General features: G+C 43.4%; 1 protein-coding gene across 4 annotated transcripts in view; it reads right to left on the reverse strand.

Moving 5' to 3' along the window:
* prox1a (prospero homeobox 1a) overlaps positions 1-9,242 on the reverse strand; it is a 38,518-nt gene extending 29,276 nt beyond the window's left edge. For 3 of the 4 annotated variants that reach the window (XR_010165257.1, XM_063877377.1, XM_063877379.1), the window contains exon 1: positions 618-951. The gene's annotated coding sequence lies outside the window, so the exon portion shown is untranslated. Of the gene's footprint in view, positions 1-617; positions 952-9,065 lie in introns of those variants that run through there. The other variant, XM_063877378.1, reaches the window with a different exon arrangement.
* Between the last annotated feature and the right edge of the window lie 13,112 nt (positions 9,243-22,354).

The following is a 22,354-nucleotide window of genomic DNA, read 5'->3' on the forward strand; positions in this document are numbered from 1 at the left end:
TGCAAACATTTCCAACCGAACATGCCGTACAGAGCTGTGCCAGTAGAAAAAGGCTGAGGAAATTGACGGACCTCTCTGGAAGAAAAGACCATTAAAACAAAACTTCTTGAAAGACTTTCATTTAAATGAATCCACTCACAGGATTCCGTATTTGCTTTGATTCGTGAAACAATAAAATAAGAAGGATTTGAAATCCATCCTCTTGATAACTGAATGACTTTGCAAGCAGCAAAACCATAAAAACTCAAATTGCACGAAATCCAAAAGCAGCGGCAGGTGCGTAAATCCAAGCGACTTCAACAAACCGGAAAGGACAGTGGCAGTGAACTAAAAATAATTTAAATTCCAAAACAAACTTTGATCATAGATTTAGTGTTTATACAGCCGGCAAGAACACCAGGGGAAACGAACGCTCGTGAGGTCAACATGAGCAGAAACAGTTTCGGAAAACAGTCCAAAATTCAACTGCACCCTGAATCCGCAATGCGTGGCGAGGGGGGACCGGCTCCTCCAACTCACCGAGGAAATAAAGTTAGAACCTCAAATCAGAGTCACTCCCGCACACACGAGCCCACAAGTGACGATAATGGTAATAAATAAAACGTGTTTGGACTTACTTCTCTCTCGAGCGTTTCTCCAAGTCCGTCCGTCGAAGAAAGGGCGAACACAAGACACAGATCCGGACTCGTCTTTGAGATCAATGCCGTAATTTACTACGGCAAAGTGGAGACGTATGCGGAGCGTGCGCGCGCGGGCATGGGTGTGTGTGTGTGCGGGAGAGACAGACTCATAGAGAAAGTGTGTGATAGAGAGAGCAAGACACAGAAAAGGAGAGTCAGAGAGAGAGAGACACTGCTCTTGTGCGCCGCTCTCCTCCCGCGATGGGAAGTGTTTATCGAGCGCTCGCGGTCGGTCCGGCACTGTCTGCTCTCGCGACTCCTGCTTTTCTCCCTCTGAGCAAGACTCTCAATAAGAAACAAGAAGAGGCGCACATGAAGGATACGTGAAGACGCTGCGTCACCGGGCCCGGAGTGAGGTAACGACTCCACCTGACCAATAAGGAAGGGGGACCAGGGACGCTGGATTTAATTTATAAGGAGCCCGCTGAAAGTCGCGCAGCCAGAGCGGAGAGGGATAGAGAGGAGAGAGGAGCATGGAGCGGAGGGTAAACCCAAAGTCAGGTTCAACACGCTTTCTCATTTGCGGAGAATCTTTGCAGAATACCGTTTAACTTAAACCGGACTTTAAGGGCATCCATGATCCCTTTTCTCAGTTTCAGCATGCCCTCGTGTGTTCATTTCGTTTGCAATGCCCAGTTTGTTGTACATATGAATCACCAGGAAATCAACTAAGTTAACTCAACACTTGTGATTAAATCAACATATCTATAAGATGTCATTTATGAATAAAGAGCCGCTTTTACCGCTTGTCTGCGCGCCTCTGCTCTGCAGCACATGTGACTGCATGCAACTGTACGGTTAGTATATTATAAACCTTTCTAATAAAAACAGGCTTTACACGTTTCTGTTTCTTTTCCTCCAGCTTCATTGACACTTTTTCTACGTCAGACATTTTGAAAATAAATACCTTTTGTGCTTTTATGCAGCCGTAATTGCCTGCGCCTAATTTGAAACACCGGTACGCCTCTGCGCGGAGATCCAAATCAATCAAAGAAAGTTGTCCAAAGGCAGAAAGATGAGCCGATAGTTGTGATGTGTAAAGACCCCTCTTCTCCAGAGTTCAGAGTTCAGGAAAGCCTGGAGCTGAGATCGAGTCAGTGGTTTGCTCAAAGACACTTCAGCAGGGAGTGGATGGAAGCTCTCCGTAATCCGGACCGCGGTCCATCACTCTAAGGACACCAAGAGCTGCTCAGAAAACAGAATCACAGGAATATGTAAAATAATTCCACATTGAAGCAGTTTTGTCAAGATAACGTGCTCAGGCCTTTTGAGGAACCAGAAATCCACCACATCATTTTAATTTGTAGCATCCAAATACAAACTTTATTTGTCACAATTTATCTGAAATATTTTAGCTTTTATATAGACCTTAATGGATGCAGGGTTTGCACGCACGTTCCTTCAGTATCGGGGCTCACTCACTGATTTACCTCCTCAATATTGACACGAGCGCAGGTAGAAAAATGACAGAATTATTTCAGACTGTGTTCAACAGATGGTTAAAATATAAATCATGCAGCGAAAAATATTCTTCAAGAAATGAATAATAACTCACTAACATATCAGTTCAAATTCAGTGTTTAGAACATTTGGGGACAATCGTTTATTTAAATATACTATATATGACTTTAATCCTCACGAAAATAAAGAATGTAATGTCGACTTTGTGGTATGATTTTTAAAAAGCGAAATGATTCTGTTCGGTGCACTTTTCTGCATTGTGCATGCAGAGGTATGGCACTTGTGTGTGTGTGGGACACCTCTTGTATTACAATTAAAAAAGCGCATTTCTAATTCCAATTTTTTTAAAAGGAAAACATTTTTTTCCGGAGCATCGTGTTCCTCCTTTTTCAAACGAGGTCATCCAAAATCGATGCGGAATTTCAACATTATTATTCAGCAAGAAATATCCTCTCAGACGAGCAGCGCTTATCCGGCATCTCTCCTCTTAACTCAATTACGCACGGGAATAATCGGCATTTACAGAAAGTTATACACTTACTCTCAGGCTGTGCCGTGCGGTGTAATTTGCAGCAAAGACATATATTAAAAACCAGATTCAAAACATTTTTTTACCCCGAGGAGAAAGCTGTGTGTTCCGTGCCACACAGGATGTCCTTGCACGCAGAAGCGAGCAGGCCCAGTTTTTCTAATGATCGCCAATTATTTGGCACGGACAGGGAAACTTCACCGCAGCAGCACACGGAACTTTTTTTCCCCCTATCTGTAAAAACTGTGACCTATTTGAGCCTTGGCGCCCTGGGTGATGCCATTTCGTAGCTGTAACTTTGTAATAATGTGTCCCCTTTTATATATCTGGAACGAGATAGTAAAAAATGCGCATCGTTAGAGAACACAAAAAAAGGGCCACACACTAAATGAGTATCGCTCGTGAGTTTATAGAACACACTGTATGCATTTGGAAAAAAATCCTATGTTTTCTGAGTGTGAAGGAGTGGTGATGTGCACATGCAGAGGAGGGGGGCCATGTGCTTTGTTGTTGAAGCTGAAAATGATAGGAATTAAAAAACAACATTAAGAATTCACAGAAACACTGATTAAAAAGCAGGGTGAGAAACAATCAACAGACAGAGGGGTGTTTTCATACTTTTGATAAATATGTGCTTTCCACATCATTAGAAAATAAGCATATTAATGTTTAACTGCCATGTGTTGACTTGCCCGATGAGCCGATGACCCCAACTTGTGTTTTTGTGTGTGACATGAGAGTGTGTCACTCAATGAAAAACAGATTTGTGTACACACACACATTGAGCCCGTGTGCTTGCAATTGTGAAACACAAGTTGAAACTGTGGGAAAGTCAAGTGTGTGTGTGTGTGTGTGTTAGTCTGCTTTATGTATCGGTCATGGTCAGTCACCCTGAACTGTCCCTACAGTTTACTCACCGACATCCCCGAGCGACCTTACAACCCAAATACCAACAGCCAGGTTTTTAATCATCCACCCGCTGCTAATATCATAGGATTTAAGAAGACTGACGGTCCAAACAAACGGCACACCACACCTCGTGTTTAGATCACACTCTGAGGATTAGGGAGAGTTTTCCCACAAGAGAAAGGGATGAAAATAACACAGGTTTCAGCTTTGAAACGGAAAGCATTCCCCTCAAATACGTCTGCCATGCAAATGACTTAAAAAGGGTTCGTGCATCCTAGACTCCAGAGTTAGTGTTTGACTCACACTTAATCATGTATTTTAAAGGAAGCGCCATGGGAATCTCATCCAAAACTTCAACCGTATTTACACAATTGAATGTCACATGACGTGGGAGATACTTGAGACAAAGTATTCCTTTCAGCCACCGGTGCATTCGCTGTCATTTACCACAGGTTCAGTTTTATCTTCCAAGTCTTAAACAGTTTCATACCAGTTCCACTTTTCTGTTTCAACCATAGATTTACAAACACACGCACACAGCCTCAGTGAGTAAAGTATCTTTACTTGAATCACTAATGCAATTACAAACCACTGTACCGGCAGTCTACTGCAAACGTCATTTAAAGTCCTAGATTCAATACATTCGGTTGATCTCTCCCAACTTCAATAAACATGCCATTTATGTTAAAACGCATTTAAAATCACACACAAGAAGAACAACCCCTAACCCTAACCCAACAGCAATCAAATGGACTTGGGTAGATTTTAAGTTTTCATAAGAGCCAACATCTTTCAGCCGTTAGTGAAGCCACCGGTAATGTTACTCAAAAAAGCTCCTTTGTTCTAATAATGCCTCAGTGACAGGAAAAGTTTACTGTGCTTCTGGTTTGACATTAAATAAGGAGTCCTTACATGTGCAGACACACACTGAGATGTGTGTTTTATCACTCTGGATCATCTGATGCGGAGAAAGGAGACAAAAAGGGAATAATGAAAATAGACAGAGAGGGTGTAATGATAGGCCTGCCACTGATGGAGGTCTGGAGGTAAAGAAAAATGGATGCAGAGGTTTCTCTTTCTGTCTTTCCCTCCATCGGTCCCCCCTTGCTCTCCACTCTTTCTCCCTTAGTCTCTTTTTCCCCCCCATCTCTCTTTTTCCTCTTTTTCGTCTACTCTCCCTCCATCAAGATGCCATTATTCAGGACATTAGCGAAGAAGAGCTAAAAGCTCTCACTGTCGAGGAGGGTCCCAGGGTCCTCTCTGAGAGCTGTGACGCAAACACACACATGCACGCACACACACTTTGACTACAGAAGTAGCATATAGTGTAGGTGAAGAGGTAAAAGGTGGCATGAAGGTGTTATTGCAGACATTACCAGGAATCTGGGCTCCTCTACTCTCCTCTGTGGCAAAACACATGGACATTAGCACACACAAAGAAAATGAACAGTGCTCGATAAAGCACATTTGGATCACATTTTGACACTCATCATCTTCTCTCTGTGCAGCTTTCCTTTGCTCCCGACAGCCTCACAATACAGAATAATGCTGAAAATTGTGCGGATGAATTATGTCAGGGCATTGATGAGTACATGTGCGCTGGATGATGTGACGGGTGGCTGAGAGAGGAGATGTTCTGCATTTAATCACATCTCTGTTATCATAAACTTTACTCATTTGAATCATCTCTTAAACTTAGATAGTGTCTTTGCTCCCGCCTAATTAAAGAGGTCCAAAATGAGTTGTTCTTCCATTTCGCACACCTATTATCCACCACCTGGTTCAATCAGGCAGCCCAAGATGTTCCACCGTAGGATAACATCACTGCCAACTCCCAAAACAAGCCTTGAAAGTTTTAGAAAGTGCAAATAAATATGTCCCTTTATGTTATATATCTGTCAGGTTTCTGGGGGTGACACTAACTGGTAGTTTCGGTGGTTGAGATCTAGCAGTTATGATATTTACAGCAGTGTTGAAGGGGGGTTGTAATAGTTTTCTGCAAAGCGTATTGAAGAAGAACGGATAGAATTAGTATTATTAACCACAGTTTGTGACTGAATGATAAAGTGGTGAGGAATAACTGCTTCACCCCCCGCATTTGATAAGTTCTGTTTGATCATCAACAATTACCCGTAGAGGACCGTCCTACTTCTAGTAATCCTGCACAATAGCTCAGAGGCCTGTTAGAGTTCATTTCTGTCATTAACTAACAAACTTGGCTCTTCAACTTTTCCTAATTATTCCATTTCCTGAGCTCAGGGACTTGGAGGATTTTCAAAATTCATCACCCTCCTTTTCCCTTTTCTTTTTTCCGCCCTCCCATCACAATTACCGTAGTACAAAACCATCAAAATTATTCATCTGTTCCGTTTTTCAATTTACTATTCTTGCTTTCAGTTCCTGTAATTCATGTGTTTTCCTTTTTTTTATCAGTCATATGGAGCTCTACAGTGCTCATGTATTTATTCATGCTTTTCTGCCTCTGATGGACGACATGGACAGAGCTGAATAGAGGCAGTGTGTGTGTGTGTGTGCGCGCGTGTGTGTAGCTCCGCTGTAGACCTCGTCCATTGTGCTGATTCTAAGAGAAGGTCTTAATCTAGCCATTGCCATTACCGCTGCTGAGACCTCCAGCCTCCACCTCCCCTCTTGCCCTGATGTCGTGCCCAGCCACGGAGGCCCTTTAGTGGGCCGACTGGCAGGCCAGATCAGGGTCTTGGGTCTGGGGCTTGGCCCGGTTCCCTGGTCCTCATCCTCCGCCACCGACGCAGCCTTTAAAACCCACAATGAAGCCTCCGTCCTGGCCTGACTTGGCCCCTGAAGCCGCCTTCCTGGCTCAGGGCCTGGATGGATAGAGAGGGGGAAGAAAGCCTGTCGCTGGGTGTGCAGTGGAGTGAGGAGAGGTGGAGAGGCTAACAATGCTATCAGAGGGCTGGCGACCGTCTCTCAAATGACACAAACAAACACGTACTGCTGTGTTTGTCTTTATTTATCACGGCTTCACACATAGACGACAACAAGGGAAGAAAGGGAGTGAGCAGAATAGAGAGGGTGAGACTCAGAAAGAGGAGGAATCACAGAAATGGAGCTGAAAAGCTGCTGAAAAAGATGGATAAGAGGAAATCAGTGCCAATGCAAAGACACCGCAGCGAGTCGGCAGAGCGAGAGGAATTTAAAGAAACATAGTGGAGTGATAAACAAAGAAAGAAATAGAACTAGAGCAATGGAAAAGAAGGTAGAGAGTTGAGGAAGAGAGGGACACTGTGAATAAAAGAGGGGGAAATGCCGCAGTGTTTTCCACCAGTCTGTTGGCCGAAGCCTCTGTGACATTGTCAGGCCTTCGGGATCCCCATGGAAACAAAAATCAACATGTTTGCTTGAAATGCTTTCATTAACGCCTTGTTGCCGAGCCAAAAAAAAGAAAAGAAAGCCCAACAAGAGACGAGGAGATGCCGAACAAAATCCCAACACCAATAATGCAAACAAACAAAGGACAACGAAACAGAAAAAGGGAAAAAGCAAAGTTTTGTTTTATCATCTACTCATTGACCCGTGTCGTTTGGTGCACAGTGTGATCGGCAGACTTTCAGGACGTTTGTGAGGAGCCAACACTTCAGATCAAACTACTCTCAGCGTAATAATGTTGCCATGTTTGCATGGGGTATTATAATGATAGCCTTTGGCACATTAGAATAGGCTCTGGACGGGGAAGTAGCTTAAACTGTTGACTTTTTGATTCAATAAAAACCGCATAAGATAAAAATGAATCAACCTTTCAGCCAATTCTTATCTGATTCATGAGCAACTTTTAATACATAAGGTATAGTTAACATTTTTCATTTGTGAAGTCCTATGACATTATCAATACAATGAAGTGGCAGTGTGAAAAGCCTTTCAAAGTATTGACCCCCTCCCCATGCCTCCCCCACCATAGACTGGAAACAAGCTGAGTATAATCAAGCAGGGAGAAAGTAGGACATCTGTGTGTGTGTTTACAGTCAGCCCGACACACACACACACACACACACACACACACACACACACACACACACACACACACACACACACACACACACACACACACACACACACACACACACACACACACACACGCACAACTCTGGCATAACGACAATCAATTAAAGCTTCCTCCCCTTCTTTCCTTTAATTGCAATTGAATTACAGAGTTTCCCCTCCCTCTCCTTTAACAGAGCACGTAAAGAAGCGCCTGCGGCCGATCTGAACTCGAGCCGCGCACGCCCAGTTAACTAAAGAAGGAGTCTAAGGTAAAAACATGGCAAGTAATAAGGTTGTTAGGGTATTAAACGCAGAGACATACACACTCACAAACAGACAAGCACACACACTCGCTGAAGTAGCAGCGTAATTAAATGGCAGAGCTCAGTGAAGCTGAAGTAAACATGTCTAGAAGGAACGTATGAAGATCTAACCGTCACATAATTGCCGACATCATCACTACGGTATTTTAAATTTCAACATTTTATCATACGGCTAAGGAAATATTGCCAAACGTCACGTCCCTGTTTAAATTACAAAGTAGATAGTGATGTCTGTAATAGTGTAGTGGAATTACATTCCTAATGGCTCCAGACTGAGGTCATTGCATTAGCTATGGAGTAAAGCTATTTGAAAAGGCCAGACACTTTTCTTAGTCCTTACTTCTCCTGGCACATGTCAAATGATTTGTGCCACGTTGGAAGTGAACCAAACTTTTCTCTGTTCTCTTTGAAAAGATATCATATATAACCTGTCAAATTCCTCCCTTAAGAGTTCATCATTTCATCAAAGTGCACTTTAAATCACCTTTACTTTAATGCACTTCGTATTTCAGTTAACCATTCATTTAAATGTATTTTGCATATATGGATTGCATTTAGATTGTTAGTAGTCTCCAAAGCAGACACACATGTTATATACCACAGATTTGCTGTACTGTAGGTGTTCAAGTGTGTAGAGAAATGGAGGTACAGAGTTGATAAATATAACAAAATAATGAGTGAACAGGTAAAGGGAAAGAGTGAGCAAGAACAAAAGGTTGATAAAACATGTTCAAACTGAGTGTTAGGAACCGGCATAAAAAGAGAGGCTGCAGACAAATGAGAGACCTGTGCCACGCTGTGATATCCCAGTAAGGGTTAGCTCTTCATCCCTCGATGAACCCAACCCTCCAGGAGAACAAAGACACTCGTTCATCGGCCATTTTTCATCTCTCCTTTTTTTTTTTCTACATGCAAGAGAGCTCTGTCCCCCTCTATTTCTCTTTCTCTCTGACGCAGTGGGATAACCCTCACCCTCGCAACCTCGCACCTCCCCTACCGTGACACACACACACACACACACACATACGGCAGATACTGACGGACATGCAGGAGTACAGCACAGTAACACTCATCAAACATTTTTCACTCAAACCGTAAAGCAATAATCCCACCTAAAAATGGAAAATGTGTACATAAATAACTCACCTCTTGTTACCTTGAGGCCGGTAAGAAAAGTATTTCTGTCTCGGCATCGCTCCACGGTGAACAAAGAGTATTCGACCGTTCGATGAACATAGAGGCAAGAAAAACCACAAATTCTTCAGGATTTCTGAGATCTTGAGCTGATGTTTCTAGTCAACAGCTCACGTTTTGCAACTTTTGTTCATGTCGAAATCATTTTGAGAACAGTTTAGACTTTGTTTAGTAGCCCGAATCCCCCCCCCCCACCCCCCTCTGCCTGGACCTGAGTCCACCTCTCTCCCCGCTGTAGGTCAAGAGGCGGTGTGCTGACTCTGCCACCTGCTGTCTGATAGCACATAAACAAACCAAACACTTATTTCCTCCTGAGCCGTACCCCGCAATCACAGCTCCAGTAAAACCTCACACTCCATTTACCTTCAGCGCAGGTGACTGCCTGGGCACTGTGTGTTTGGGTTTGTGTTGGGGAGGGAGAAAATAGTCACAGTGAGCCAAAAGAGGACTTTTTGGACTTTGAAGGAAGCTTAAAAGAGAACAGCAAGGGAAGTGAATAGGAGAGGGATCGCTAAGGAAAGATACATGGTATGTGCTAGGCCCTCTAGTCGCAACGAGGAGTAGAGGTTTCGCCATGAACTGGAGCTAGGTATGAAATAATGGCAAACGCCTCCCCCCAGGAGAGGGAGGCTGTCGAGGCAGAATATGGATTCCCATATCTTTGGAATTAGATGCTCACCAATCTTGCATGGCAGTACGTCCCAACACGTTTGTCAGATAGTAGGCCATCCAGATTTTACAGCATCATCACAGGGATGGCTTGACCTGCCGCTCACCCCTCCATCTTGTTTGTGTACTGCTTTATTTGTTGGAAACAACAACAACAACCAGCCTCTGTAATTATTCCTTAGTGCTGCTTCACTCACTGTAATTATACACCCAAACGGTGTGTGTGTTTCACGCATGTGTGTGTGAGATAGTAAATGTGAACATAGGATATGTTGGTTGATCTGTGTATAGGGTTGTGTGTTTGTGTGTGAGACAGATGAGGGTGGGGGGGGGGTGGGAGAGACAACAAGCTGAGGTCTTTGTTGCTAAATGACAGTGATTCACCATCAGGCCACCCATTTAGTTTAAGTGTGCTGCTCATTTGCCTGTGTGTGTCATAGTGTGTGTAGATACACGAAAAGGGGGTGTGTATGTGAAATAAAGATGAGAGGATGTAACAGACATAGAGGAAGAGAGGCAGCAGGACAATGCCTTGGCGAGTGTGTCATCAAGAACTGGCACTACACCAAACTGTGTGTGTGTGTTCAGTGTGTCTTTCTGTGTGTTTGTAATAGCATCTGTATTTTTTGTCTCACACATGTGAGTGTAAGCATCTGCGTGTGCCTTTGTGAGTGATAGCTAGTGTGCGCCCTCTCCTTGTCGCTCCTCTCATGCAGAAATATTTGTAATGTTGGTTCGTCTGATTTTCATTCTGGCATATTTATACAACCACTCTCGTTCACAGTCTTTAAAATGTGGGTGCTGTCAGAAAACGTTCCATCATTTTTTGGGTAATTTTGCTTCAATTAAACATTCACTTTGTCCTCTTAAGGATTGCAGTCAGCACGTCTCTTCTCACAGCTCATTTAAATCAGGAGGGATTCAGAATGATGATCACAAGCATCTGATTTAAACAACCCCCCGTGTTTTTGGATGTACAGGTTGAGGTTACTCAAACCGCTTTGTGTGTTTGTTTGGGCTTCATTTAGTTTCAAATAAATGACCGTTGACCAAACAACACATTTCAATATGTGGACGAGTTTCCAGTTTAGTTCAATAATGGTCGAGGGGTTGTATCTCCCTAAAGGTGAATCTTTTTATTTAATAGCAAGAATTATGTGAAGGACATGTCTAAGAAATATGAATGTTCATGTAAAAGTGTATCATCAGAAAATGAATCCGGAAAAAGTTGACCAAACTCTAAAGAGGCATACTTTCTTGTGGTTCTTCTCTCCTCAGGTAAATTCTGCTGAGGCGTTTCCTTGCCCCCTCCATCTGAGTCTTATCCATTATTAATGTCTGAACATGGTCCCTAAGGATCTGCCTTCAATTATTAATGCCTGACAATTCCTCTCTTTCTCTCCTAGGACCTCCTTCTGTCTCTCCCTCATCCTTCTCCCTCCTTCGATCTGTCGGCCCACCTTCCCCCCCAATCCAGCGTCTGGAGAAAAGCTAATAGCAGGTGTGTCTTCATGTTATCTCCTCCTCCTCCTCCTCTTCCTCCTGTTATCCCATCTTCAATCTGTCTGCGAATTCTTCTGGGTCACCAGGGGATTTCGCAAGGTGTTAAATGTGCCAAATGTGTGTGTGCGCGTTCCACCTGGGACAAGGTGGCAACCTGCTAAACATGTGTGCGTTTGTATTGATGATTGATGAAGGCATGTCTTACTCCTTAAGACAATTAACTCACACACACACACACACACACGCACACACACACACACACACACACACACACACACACACACACACACACACACACACACACACACACACACACACACACACACACACATCTGTAGTGTGTATTTTCTCACACCTGCAATTTGAGTGCTTTACGTCCACACCTCCCAGCTTTAAACATGAAGCACTGTGTTTAAGGTGTGCTGCATGTCTTATTTACCGGTCAGGATGGTTGCTATCATCACATGAGGGTACATTTCCAAACCCATCAATAAATGGCTTCATTCGGCCCAGTGACATAGTTCACTTTATTTGATGAGGTGGTGCGTCAAACTCACGGCACAGTATATCATCTGGTAATATAATTAAGTGCTAAGAGAAGACAAGGATGTGTGTGTGAGAGTGTGTGTGGCAGGAACAGACGGTGCTGTGGCCTTTTGCTGGCAAGTGAGTGTTCTCAGGTGCAAGGATGGGCGTGTGTGTGTGTGTGTGTGTGTGTGTGTGTGTGTGTGTGTGCTGACAGTTATTCTTTCCTCAGGTGCATCTAGGAAGGCAGTGTGGGGTGTTGTCTTTTGGCAGGAGCAGAGTGTGTGTGTGTGTGTGTGTGTGTGTGTGTGTGTGTGTGTGTGTGTGTGTGTGTGTGTGTGTGTGTGTGTGTGTGTGTGTGTGTGTGTGTGTGTGTGTGTGTGTGTGTGTGTGTGTGTGTGTGTGTGTGTGTGTGTGTGTGTGTGTGTGTGTGCTCCTGGACCGTCTTCCAGTGAGAGGAATCTGTAATTACTGTTGAAGGAAGAGTCTTGCCAGCCACAAGGAATCAGGCATTCATCCCACTGTATCACACACACACACACACACACACACACACACACACACACACACACACACACACACACACACACACACACACACACACACACACACACATTGACCTAGCTGTTAGAGTAAACTGTTCCATCAAATGACCCCCCCTCCCCCTGTCTATTAAACACAGCTCCAGCAGAACACGCTGTATCTTTAAATGCAACAACCCATCTTTACTTCGGCTGCCATTCGTTTAGAGTTAACATGTTTCAATGCCTGCTTTTCCATAACCTTGCATCGCAGTTTCCAACGTGGCAGCTGAGATAAAGCACACGGGTTCAGCAGAGCAGAGCAAATAAAACGAGTGAATAGTGAAGAGTTTTACCTCCTCACAACGTATAGACAAATGACTGTGTTTAAGTGCCAAAACTGGAACGTTGATACCGATTGACTTTTTCATTTGTAGAAATGAAATACAGCACATCAGGCCGCTAAGAATTGAATGAACAGGAAATGGTCAGCCATGATAGCGCTCCACAGCAAACAAAATACATCAAGGCAACAAGGAAGCATGGTTTTGGTAACCCTACACCTCTCCCGAACATCTCTCGCTTCTTAACAGAGTCTTGTAATGAAACGCAGTTCTTGGGTTTTAATCAGTCCCTCGATATGCTTTGGTATTCCTGTGAACTTCATAAATGCCACATATTCAACAAATAACAATTAGGCTTAATTAAGATGATTAGAAACTCCCATCTAATCCGTCAACACACCGTGCTTATATTTTGCACTGTACCATACTGTGTGTGTGTGTGTGTTCTTCTCCTCTTCACGCTTGACAAATCCAGAAGATCACCGTATAATGACTGCATAACGAGCGCGTCCTTAAGACACGTAGACACGCACCCACTCACACGCATCCATATTCACAAACAAACACGTCCTTAAGACAGACGAAGCTTATCAATAGCCGTTAATTAAATTCTTGCGCGTATTAATGAAAGACTTGCTGTTTACGGTGCGCTCTAAGTGTGTGTGTGTGTGTGTGTGTTCTCTGCTTGTTTGTTCGCTTTAATGAAAAGAGTTCACCTTGCAACAGTATTGGTTTGGGGAAGTGCTTTTCTGTGTGTAACGCCTGCATACATATACAGTATTCTGTGTGTTTATCAGCACAAAGCAAATGACAAACAGGAAGAGTTAAGGGTGAGGAATGAAGGAGGGGCTGAGAATATAGAAGCCTTAAGAAGCAGAGAGGAAAACTCAAGCTGTTGGTGTTCTATACAAACCATATGCGTTGTAAAGAATGAATTGACTGATGAATACAGATCACGACACCTTCATCGCACGTTGATTCCTCTTTCCTTTGAGTTGTATAAAAATGGCGGGAACTTTTCCGTGTACTTCATTGAAATCAAAGTTCTGCATATGCCTTTTTCTAATGGAGAGAAGAGCTGATGCAAAAGGGACTGTTTGGGCACAAATGTGGCAACTCATTCTTGGAATCCCATCATCCCTTTCTCTTTTGCCTCATCCTGTCTTATCTGTTCGTATCTCTCCTTTCACTACCCAGCACCATCTGTTCCTCTGTACCGAGAAGGAGCTTACTCCCTGTTCTCTCCCTTAAACATTAGCCTGTGTCTTTATTAGAAAGTAAGAGCTTTTTCTTAAAATCCTCACCATAACTGCTCTCACCATGACTCAGGAGCATGATTTTTAATATGCAACGATGATCTAAATACTATTTGTAAAAGTAACGCAGGAATTCTCCTCCTTTCTCTTATGTCATTCAGATTAACACCCCCCTCCTCTTTGTCCCTGCTTCTAATATTCCCTGCCTTCCCCTCCATTTCCCATCCACCCCGCTACATCTCAGGGGCATATGTCAAGAGGAAGCAAGCATCTGCTCCTTGAGAGGGATTTTGTGTCCGCGGCGCTGCCACTCTGTGCCAGGAGTCCGTCACTCGCACGGCGGCAGTATGGCCATGCACTGCCTGGCGAGGAAGCGGGACATTGACCCAGAAGGGAAGCTCGGTTTGATTTCATTTGGGTGTCTGTGTCTTGGTGTGAGTTTCTCAGCAGATCTTTCTGTGCAGCAGGGCTCTCTCTAAGAGAATAACAGCGCAGCACCTGGCGTTGAATCAGTATGAAGGACGGTGGAAGACTAGTGAAAATGAAACAAGGAATAAAAACAGGGGGGACGGGGGATGATTCAAGTGTTCATCAGTGTGTAGGGTGAATTATGAACCAGCACATGAAGGCGAACTCTTAAACGTGAAGGCTAAATGAAGCATTGTGTTGAGGAGCAAAGTGTGAAGCAGGTGGGAAGACTTGAACCATTTGGGAGAAGCTGGTGGTTAGAAGGGTTTTTCTGATCGCAGGTGTGGAACCAGAGTGAAGATGATATCCATCTACACCACATTTCTGTTGTTGCTGTTCTTCACGTTATTACCAAACAATATTCTGGGTTATCGGCCGTTTATATTAGGTTTTCAAATAGAATTGCATCTTTGTGAATGTATTGGGTTTCCACTAAAATGATATAAGCTCTGCCTGATCTAAAGGGATCTCCTCATATTTGAAGTGTTTGGGCCCCTCCGATGAATGTGCAGAATGCATGGGCAGAGTAAATATGAAGTCAGAACCATTAGAAAGTGATAAACTACAAACGAACCGGGGTCTCTCGGAGCAAAATGCATGTCAAATTCATGAGCTGCTAATAGGTTTCTCCTGTTCTTCTGTCTTTTGGATATTAGAGCAGGAATGGCAGGAAAAAAATCCCATTTGCCTAAACCTTATTTGTTAGTTAGATATAAAAAGACTAAAAAGAGTGAGTATGTAGTGACCTTGAAATGTGGTTCAGTGCATGACAATGTCAGCGTCCTCACCAGCTAACTGTGAAAGACACACTCAGACTGTGGCCATGAACACCTGCTGAACTGCCAATACATGGACACACACACACACACACACACACCCATACTCACACAGTGTTACATATACTGCGTGCACCTACAGGGAGCCGAACGCTTCCGCAATTTTTGAATGTATATCGTATTAGTCATTCAACCCCCGCTCACAGTGAGGGTCACATGCAGACGGTAACGGACAGAAGCTGTGACGTCCTTCTCGTGTTTGCTTTCACCAATGTAACACCAACCATGGCCAACCTTAATGTCCCCTAAAACCTCTTTCAATTTTATGAATTTAGTTTAAAGCTCTCGGTTTTTTTCAAAACAGCCAGTTAATATCAACTGATTTTTATCTGGATTTCGTCTCTACACTTACAATGTTTGCTGCTGCAACGGAAATAAGCAGCTGATGACTCATTAGCATTTCTTAGTTTTCACAAAACAATGCATTAAAGTGTTTTGACTGCAAACTGTATTTTAGAAATCCGACTTTTACTTTGATTTCTGTGCTTTTTATTGCATTTGCATCTTTTTCTCGTCGGTCCAACATAAATACTGAGAAATGTATAGGTTCTTTTAAAATACAAAAACCCAAGTAATGAGCCCTAAGCATATTCAAATTACACATACTGCCGCGCGCCTAGAAGCACGGCGTACTCTTTTTAAGACCTCTTAACTCTCCAATTTAGTGCAAGAATAAACAACAGCGAGGGGAAAGAAAAGAGTAAATGTGTCATTAATAAAAAAGGAAGACGAGCTAATTGTGTTGCATGCTCTGGAAAAATCAAAAATCCATTAGAGAGGGGGGGAAAGGGACACTGCACGCGGCTTTTTGAAAAACAGATGATGTCTCACAAAGGAAGGAAACCAAGAGCGCTTTTACCTTTAATTGAGTCCTATATACTCGATTTAAGATGGTCTTCATGTGCGCGGCTATTTGTGTGTGTGTGTGTTGTGTGTTGTTGTTGTACTCCGCTTAATGCATGCCAATGAGTCACGCAAGAGGCAACTTTATCTAATCTCCATAAATGGTCATACAGTTCAGGGAGGTCAGCAGCACACACACACCCCCACGAGAGAGAGCATAAGGAGACGGTAATTGAGAGAAATTAGAAGAAATGATGGAAGGGCCTGTTGGAAGTAAAGAGGAGCGAGAGAGACAGAATGGACGCCTGGGTGAGACAATTAGCTCTGTCACTTAATGTTTGCTCTGCTTTACCCACTCAGAAAGGTCACCGCTCTCCTGCAGAGGAGAATTCTTTTTCACACGGGTCCTCTGAGGAACCACAAACTGGATCTTGGAGATTTTACTCTCAGCAATATGGCGGACATAGTAATAACCAGGGTTTGACTTTTCTGCTGCATCAAATGATTGTAATCATGACATCCATATCTCATAATTATGACATTTTAAGTGTCTCCTAATTATGAGGAAAGGATCTGTTGATCATCAGTGTCACAATCAACACGGGAATGGTAAGGCTGATGGTGCCAAATATCCATGGTAAAGGAAATAACAATGGTAGAACAACAAAGATTATCAATGGTCACAGTTATCTCAAGGTGGAGTGGACCTTCTCTTTAGAAATCAATGGAGCTTACTGGTTAGATATTTGGAGCTATGTGTGAAATTAAATAGACCTTCGTTTCTTTTTTAAAATAGCCATTAGTGTGTTTGTGTGGGCAGGCGCTCTTGGCATTGCTTTGATGCCGTCACAAAGATCCTTCTATGTTCCCTCTTATTGTAAACGGGATACTTTTGATTCTCCCGTTCTTTAAAGCATTCACCGGCATCCTTTTTTTGATTCAGCCTGCTTTTTTTAATTCTCTGTTTTTGATCTCAGCGTGAAACCTGGTTAGAGGGGTGTCAGGGGTGGGTCATTACTTTGTATATGTGTGTGTGTGTGTGTGTGTGAGAGTGTGATGTTGGCATTACCCGTTGTCTCTTTGAGGCCATCTGGAGTCGGCACATGTGGGAAAACCTAGCGTTAGCTCTGAATGTGTCGGTGTGTGTGTGTGTCACTTTGACATGCCAACACATTTATAATGGATAAGATTTGATTTACATCCGACACCAACTGAGTATAGCTTTGGACAAAAAGATGAAATGAATGATGGTAATTGAATTCCTTTATTCCTTCTATGTATCCATACCTTCTCTTGTGGCAGGGGTAAGCAGATGTGACCACAGTAGTGTGTGTGTGCAAGCAGAAAAACAGTTCTGTTGACTCCTGCGCTCGCCCCTTAATAACGGCCCACTTATTCTCCACGTGTGTTCACGTCTACATCCGTGTGTAGAGGATATGGAGACTGTTGGTGAGCAGGCGCTGGAAAAATGACTAGACCTTTGATGAAAGGTTCAAAATGCTTCAGTGTTCAGGTAAGCTGTTGCATTTTCACATCCATGATGATGGTGTCTTTAAAGTGAGTATTGCAATAAAGGGTCTTAATGGTCTGATATTGAGTCAGGAACAACAAATGAGGACAAAGTAAATGAACCCTGGCTCGATCTTCATCTGCCATGTCATGCTTCAGAGGATATCCTGTATCCTGTTTGTGTTGGTCCACTTCTTACTCCTACCTGCACTCACTCACTCAAAAATTGGCATGGGTTAAAAGAGAAGAATAAAGGGAGGGATACACCACATGGCAAAGAGGGTGAACGGTATATGTGAGGGAACCAATGATAGAAAGTGAAGAAGAGGAAGGGAGCATTCCCCCTGTATTTCCCTTGTGATGATGGAGGTGCATAACATGGCCATAACACCAAGTTGACAATGATTTTTAGGTCACAGTCCTGTCCTGAAGAGTTCTTCAACTTTTCTGTCTAATAAACAAAAGTAGTATCGATTATATTTAAACTTACAACACAGCGATTTATAAACCTGTACTCTATTAATCCTCAGTGCCCTGCTTTACAGATGCTGAGGATAGATGCAGTCCATCCTCACCATTTGAACCCAGAATTGGGATTCGGGGATAACTAAAGCCCTGCCGTTATGAGAAAGTCTATTGACACAATCCATAACCATCCATATATTTAGATGAAGAAACTAATGTACAGACCGAAAAAACCCACCGCCTTCTGTGGCTGTGATCAGAGGCAGTGTTCCGCTCTGCACAGTGATCTCCCCCCGTTCACCTTTTCTTTTATCTTCCGCTTTCATCCCTCGCTCAACCCCGTCAGGCCGAGGACCCGCACAGCTGAGCTCTGCCTCTGCCGACTCGCGTCACACACACACACGCACACGCACGCACACACACACACACACACACACACACACACACATAAACATTTGAATTCAAGCTTGATAGACTGCGTCCGATTAATTTTCTTTCTCATTTGTTTGAATCAAGACCCTAAAGAGTGCATAGAAACGCTTACCTTGAGACACAGAAGATTAGACACTTGAACTCCGACTGAAGAGACGCATCCTCCGAGTGGCGGAACCTTGTGGAGAAGCGAACACACACTTTTCTAAGAGATGGGAGGCAGGCACTTGAGGGAAAATTAAATCCAAGGATGCAGTCGGGGCATTGAGAAAAGATTGGCGTTTTGTGTCTAACTAGAGTACAGGAGCTTGTATTGGAAAGGTCTTCACAAGATTCTTATCTATGGCCTCAGGTGACAAAGTTTGAATTTAATTCCGTTTAAAATGAACCCTTCCTTCAATGAAGTGAAGTGGCTTCTATATTAAACTTTGGAAATATTCATTTTCCTCATATAGATGTCTTTAGTCCAAGTTAGAAGAAAATCCCATTATTTTAAACCCTCAATCATAGACGTGGCATATCTACAAAGATTTTAAAGGATATTCTTGCAGTGAGATATTCACAGGGCTTTTACTACTCCCTTTATCTTGAATTCTAACTTCTCCCCTCTTACTTCTGTTAATGAATGAAGGGCACAAGGGCATGGATCATAGCGCCACCCAATGAGAAATCAAAGCTTGTTTTGTTGCCAAGGTCATCGTGTTTTTTGACTTCAAGCTCCGCTACCAGCTATAACATAACAATAAAGACTTGATTTGTGGGGAAAAGATTTACAACTTTAACCAAAGTTCAACTTCCTACTTCACCAACATTGAGGAGAATCTACAGCTTCAGTTCTGCCGTCCAAATTTCAAAGTCAAGGTCACAACCCTGAGGTGTCTCCCATTTAGATATTTAATAATTGTTTCCGTTGGTTATTCTGCTCTTCGTCGGCCATTGCATTGCTAACAGGAACTCTAATAAAGCGTCACGTTTTTCACGCCACAAGTTGTGAAAGACTAAAGAGGCAGACCGAGGCAAAGACAATTGATTGAGTCTGACACACACACACACACACACACACACACACACACACACACACACACACACACACACACACACACACACACACACACACACACACACACACACACACACACACACACACACACTGGTGAAAAGAGCAAAGAATCAATCACTCCAAACTTTCTGGGAAACCACAGGTAGTGTGGCTGAGGGAACCGAGGGATGAAAGGCGAGGAAAAGCACGAATGAAAGAGAAAGGTAGAACTGCAGGGTGACTGACTGGCAGCGCAGATCGCATGCCAAGCCACTGTCACTGGCACTTAAAGGGCAGACACACACACCACACGCACCACACACTTACACTGCAGTCTAACCTTTCCGACAAGTACACCTGTACCTGCTGCTGCATGTTTAGAATTAAAATAAACTATTTATTTATTTCCCCCAAAAATGCTCTGAATTGAGCCTTTGCCAGAATAAAAAAAACACACACACACACACACACACACACACACACACACACACACACACACACACACACACACACTGATTGACTAATGATGTTTTGTAATAAAAGTTTCCTCCCTATCATCCCACTCTGTTTCCGTACCTGTCTGGTTACCACGACGCCCAGGGCCTGTCACTAAGAGTACGGTGCACAAGATGAGTTAGACACATACACACGCACACGCACACGCACACCCACACACACACACACACACACACACACACACACACACACACACACACACACACACACACACACACACACACACACACACACACTAATGTATGGTGGGCGACGGTGTACAAGGGACTGCTGGTGCCCACATCAGAATGCAGGTTGGAGGTTTGACATTCCTGGAGGCTGTGTCCGTCTAGCCAGTTAGGGGGAGGGCAGCCAATAACACACACACACACACACACACACACACACACACACACACACACACACACACACACACACACACACACACACACACACACACACACACACACACACACACTGCGCTGACTATCTGATGAGCCTAATGCTGATCCAAGTCAATAGTGAGGAAAAAAAAGATAGCTTTTAAATGTTCCACCTCTTACCAGGTGTGTGTTCATGTGCGTGTGTGTGCCGGTGTGTCTGGTTGTTTTGGGGCTTTAATGTATGTGTTTTTTTCTTGATTCTTGTCTCTGCATGTGTGTTGTGTGTGTATATGTGTGTCCTGTAACAGTAATGAAGGCAGTCTGAGAGATTATCACAGTTGGGCGCTTGCAGACCTCAAGGTTAAAGGAGCACAAAGGCACAGCAGAATCTGTGTGTGTGTGTGTGTGTGTGTGTGTGTGTGTGTGTGTGTGTAATTGTGTGCATGCCTTTGTATATGTGTACATGATGGTGTAGGTATGTGTGTATAAGAATTTAGGACGAGACAGCAGAGCCACCAAAGGCAGGATGATTGATTGGCCTGATGCTGAGAGGGAGGGGGAGAAAGGACAGAGACAGGTAATTGGCAGGACTCCTGTTTTAACAAATAATGGTTTTTAAAAATCCTTTGAAAAACAATACATTACGAAACACACTCAAGGCAGAATTGAAAGGAATGGCTCAGCATTTTGGGCTATATTTGATTTGTTTTTGAGATGAGAGCATTGATATCAATCTCATGTCTCAGAGCCTAAGACTTGTGCTGCTTTTCTTTGGATGAAATCTAACGAGGTTTGCTGTGTTCTCCCGCCTGCAGGCTTACAGCTCACGTCCATACTCCAGCACATTCACCCACAATCTTGAACCACTCTTTCAAAAAAGATTTGCCACTCACTGGTTCGCATATTTCTACTCTTCCCCATTAAAATATGTTCTGTTTCTCGAGACATTTTATGAGCTGGCTTTATTGGAGTAGAACCATGTTAACTGTAAACTACAGTAAAAAAACAAACACATTTTTGATAGTTTTGGGACATAAAGTTTGAACTGATGATTCTTAGTCACACAAATCACGGTGTTCCTCGATTTACAGAGACAGATACGATAAGTTTTCAGGTCAGGAAAATAGTGTCTAGACACAGCCTTGCAAAAGAATGTAGAAGCCCCTCAGTGTGAAATGCAGAAACAACTAAAACAAGCTAAACAAAGGCGGGAAACGATCAGCAGTAGAACTTTCTTTTTCACTCTAATGGCTGTTGCATTTCTCTGCGTGTCTAACTCGTTTATGACCCACTCATATATTCATACTGTTTATTTGTTCCCCTCGTGCAAATATAAGGTAATTAAAGAGAGAGAGCTGATGATTCAACTCAAACTGCAACTTTAAAGCTCTATGAGGTTGTCGATCCTGTGCTTGTAGTGCACTGTTTAGACCCAAAGGTACAATTTGTGCGATGCCTTCCCTGGAGCAAAAGGAAGAGGACACTTTTAATGGTTTTGGAGAAGCCTGTCGCCTGAGCTCCAAGTGTTTCCTTTAGTGTTTACGACTGTTTAGTCAACCTTGCCAAATGGCCTCTGAAGTTTTTAATGTCGCTCATTCAATTAAAGTTCGAGGGAGAGCTGAACCTGGGGGGGCAATAAGTCACATATTGGTATTATCCTGCCCTGCTAATTACCGAAGCAATGAACTTTAATTAATATCGGAGCTCCGTGTGCGTGTGTGTTAAAGCATGCAAATGTGTCTTTGCGCACTTGTGGCCGACTCTCCTTTATCCCAAGCCATCTCTCTTCAACACACGTACATACACACACTTACACACACAAGGCGGAGGCTGACATTTCGCAGAGTGTCTCGGTTCACGTGAGGAACGTTGACACCGTGAACCTAGGGAGACTAGCAGTGCCAGTAGCATTAGCATAATTATCTCAGTGATCAGCAGCACTGCAGACCAGAA

Source organism: Eleginops maclovinus, chromosome 24 (genome assembly GCF_036324505.1).
Source record: "Eleginops maclovinus isolate JMC-PN-2008 ecotype Puerto Natales chromosome 24, JC_Emac_rtc_rv5, whole genome shotgun sequence".
NCBI lineage: Eukaryota > Metazoa > Chordata > Actinopteri > Perciformes > Eleginopidae > Eleginops > Eleginops maclovinus.